This window comes from Carassius auratus, unplaced genomic scaffold, assembly GCF_003368295.1.
Source record: "Carassius auratus strain Wakin unplaced genomic scaffold, ASM336829v1 scaf_tig00001819, whole genome shotgun sequence".
Classification (NCBI taxonomy): Eukaryota; Metazoa; Chordata; class Actinopteri; order Cypriniformes; family Cyprinidae; genus Carassius; species Carassius auratus.
In genome coordinates, this window is record NW_020523402.1 from 1 (window position 1) to 4,085 (window position 4,085).

The 4,085-nt window shown below is 35.7% G+C and overlaps 1 pseudogene; it reads right to left on the reverse strand.

The window, feature by feature from the left end:
* Positions 1 to 645: 645 nt before the first annotated feature.
* Positions 646 to 3,805, reverse strand: LOC113069610 (stathmin-like; annotated as a pseudogene).
* Between the last annotated feature and the right edge of the window lie 280 nt (positions 3,806 to 4,085).

Below are 4,085 nucleotides of genomic sequence, written 5' to 3' on the forward strand. Positions count from 1 at the left end.
TTCATATTCATAGGCTTCTCCATCAATAATACTCTGAGTGATTGGATGATTCAGACGCAGTCATAAATAACAATGTGTGGGTGCTTTGAAGGTCATTTTGATATTTGAACTTTTTTGCTCCTTCCTACAACACAGACAATCAAATGTTTTCATTTTTATTTTATTCAATTAAAAACATTTATTTACACAACATATTACTGGACATGATCAATTTTTGGATGCATGTAATTGCTTCTACTAAGGGAGTTCAGAATTTGGAAATAAGATATAATTTATTTATTTTTAGAAAAGATTGATGCACTATTTCTGAACACATAATAATGTGGCAGCATGTGGACAACAAGCCATTCATCACTGCAAAGCTGTTTACAACTAACATACATTTTCATGCATCTAACTGTTTTGGCAACAAAGGATAAATCAATAATGTCATCGTGTCAACAATAGGATTTTTTTTTTTGGTTTGTTTGTTTGTTTTTTTGTGCTGAAATAATCAGACACTTTTTCGAAAAAGCCTTGTCTAATACCTGTTCGACAAACTCAAAACCACTAGATGCCAGTATAGTTCAAATACATTCTCAAGCAACAGATTTTATAATTTTTTTAACACATTACCTTTGCAAGTACTTATTGGAATGCATTTTCTTTTTTATTAGTGCATATTGATTATGAATTACTATAAAAGTATTATCTAGTAAAGGAAAGGTGTGTGGATACTGAAATGTTTAGTTTTCACACTAGGATCTCATGCAGACTATAAAGAGTACATCAAAAAGTGTCCAAAAAGAACTCATTATTGTTCTGGCAAAAAATAATTTCCATATAGAATACAGAAACTGCCATTTATATTCATAGTGTACCGATTTTAAGAAGTTATTTTACTCCACATTACAATCTGGCTGACTGACAGATCAACAAAGAGGCAGTGGCAAAACTGGTACAATAACAAACAACTGTAAAACTTTAATAAGCTCATAGGATGGCAGTACTGACATACAAGGGAACAGGTGGACTTGCACAATGCAGTATACCAAGTATATAATAGACCTAAGCATAAAACAGCCATGCTTCCCTATCAGCAAAACACTGCTCATTTTAAACGTTATAGAGCTGCAACTGGACAAATCTACAGGTTAGTTGGGATGATAAAAGACAGAACTGAATACACAAACTGATGAAATGTTGTGCACCAGCTTTTCCCCAAAACCCCTTAATAAAAAAGTGGCAAGTACATGGATCCAAACACGGAAAACTGGCCAATTTAATGGAACAAAAAAATCTTTGGATACATTAAAAAGCCCCAAAACTATACCCTAAATGAAAAGGGAAAATGAGAGCGAAAACTTAGTTTTCACCCTCTGCCCCATCTTTTGTTTCTTTGTTCTTTCGTACCTCTTCGAGCTTCTTGTCCTAAAATAAAGAAAATACATCCATTAACATAATGAAATTCAACAGAACTGAAACTTTACAAAGTAACATATAATGCATATGCATTGATCCATTCACAGACCTTCTCTTTGAACTTCTCATTCAGTGCTGCCATGCGTGCTGTGCGGTTTCTTTGTTGGCTTCCATTTTCTGGTTAGTTTCTCCTCTGCCATCTTGCTAAAGTTGTTGTTCTCGCTCCATTGCTTTCTGAAGGACTTCCTTCTCGTGCTCTCGTTTTCTCAGCTAAGTGCTTCAGGACCTCTGCCTCATGGTTCTAATATGAGAAGGTAAACAAACGAGGAACAGAAAGCACAAATCACTAATGCAACAGATCCTTAAATGACCACTTACCTTGCGTCTTTCCTCTGCCGCCTCCAGTTTTTTCTGGATCTCGTCCAGAGATACCTCCTTCTTCTTGGGGGTGGAAAGTGGGAATTCTCCCTTGGCATCTGGAGCCGTAGGACTCAGGATGACTTCAAACGCCTGTCCTGAGGCACGCTTGTCCAGTTCCTTAACCTGAATGTCTGCGAACGATACGCCATTGCATTTAATTACACATGCTTGACTTCCATTGCAGAATGATTTAAGTTAAATGACCTTAAAGTGAAGCATATTGATTTCGATATTGGAGCTTAGCTGCTCATATTTTCACATCTTACCTCCAGAGGACGCCATTGCACTTCCAACCTCAACGGTTTCACACACCTGCCAAATTAATGCATATAATAATTATAAAAAATGGAAATGTTTTGCTACTAAACGCTGATGCAAATCTTTTCTCTTAACTATCTGTCCCTCCCCACAAACTGAAAACCATATTGTGGTTTAAAATACAAGAAATAATACATATACCTAATAAATATCTAAATAATAACTAAATACACTACTCAAAAGGAGTGGTTTCGCCACAATAGACATGCATAATAAGTGGATGAAATTATGGGAAGGAAACAAGCTGGAATACATAAGGTCAAACAAAGAAACAAGTCTATTAAATAGCAATATATCCATTTTTATGCTGGAAGCCAAGAAGAGGATGAGTCGCTGCCAGCACAACAAGCACTGGATCCATCTATTCAGATGTGCTGTCATCATCATCTAATTAAACGATAACAGTTTAATTAAAATATATAATGCAGGGTGTACACTCGGGTGAATGTAGAGACAAACAAATCAGCATCATGCATAATGTAATGAGATCCAACTGGCCACTGAGAGATTTAAACAAAGGGGATATTGTGTAAGAATCAAACAAAGACAGCCTAATCCGTTGAAGTGGTTTGTTAAATATTAAGTATTAGACAAACTTGTCATCTTAAAAATGACCTGACAACATATTATCTCTTCATGGGTGAAATAAAGATCCAGCCCCACTGTCTATCCGATGGGATGCAGGATCTCATAAGACAATAGATGGCCGAGATACACCCTGAACCCCAATTAGTACAGCCTTCAAAAATCCATAATACCACACATTGTACTATTTAACGCATGAATAAGACCCTAATAATGTTCAAGAAACATGCAAATATGGAATGCAACATTTAGAAATAATGGTATTGGTGTATACCCGTTTAATGCAAACCAGATCACACCCTAATCTCTCCCATTTTACACCAGACACAACTGCACTGCCTATTGTGCAGAATAATCTCAGTGTTGACAGGCAAAATGCATTATTTCATATGTTTATTAATCGATGTCATTGATGCATTAGAAGGTAAATAATATTATTTGACAGCATGGTTGGTGAATGGACAAATAACAAAGACAAAGACGTCGAGACCCATTAGATCACCTGTCACTGTACTGCGGGCTATATACTGGGATTGTTGTTACAACAGAAAACTGTTGAAGTCTATGGCTGACAATAGAATTGATTTTGCACTAGCTAAACGGCTAAATAAACAAGCAAATCTCAACTACACGAGAGCCAGACGGCTAATGGTGACCTCGACCGTTTGAACAATTCCCTCCCGATTAAACGACGACAAACACAAAACCATAATGGTCGCACAACGGACGCGCTGTTAGATTGCTGCGCGTGCTAATTTTAAATTTATGGACTTTATTTAGTTATGGTACGTTAACTCTATTCCTGATGTCTTTGTCTATTATCTGCATCCCCTCTTCAAAAAGGGAGGTAAATAAGGGTGTAACTGAAAATTAAAATCGATCTTTTATTTTTTTTATATATACTTTAGATGCTTCTTCCTCATGTCTTGTCAGAAACAGTTGTAATAATATAATAATAATAGTAATAATTTTTGACGACAACAACTGAAAACACCCACCTTTAGATGCAGTGGAAATCAGAGCTGGAGTTGGCCGCGCGCAGATTCTTCTCTCGTTTCTGCCTCAGCATCAACCGTTCGCGCAAAAGAGGACCAAAGTGTATTACGTCACATTTGAATGTGACCAATGATCATCGAATAGAAAATTCTGGGATATGTAGTACGTTATAACTTCAATAGAAATTATGTGATTTACTTTTAAATTATTCTCATAATAGATATGACTACATTCATATTAAAAGTGTGCAATGTTTATTTCTCAAAATCAATTATCATAAATCATAAATGGACAATTAAAAAACAGTTAATTTCTTTCGACTAGCCTATTATTTCAGACGCCATTTTTTATTATTCTTTTTTATT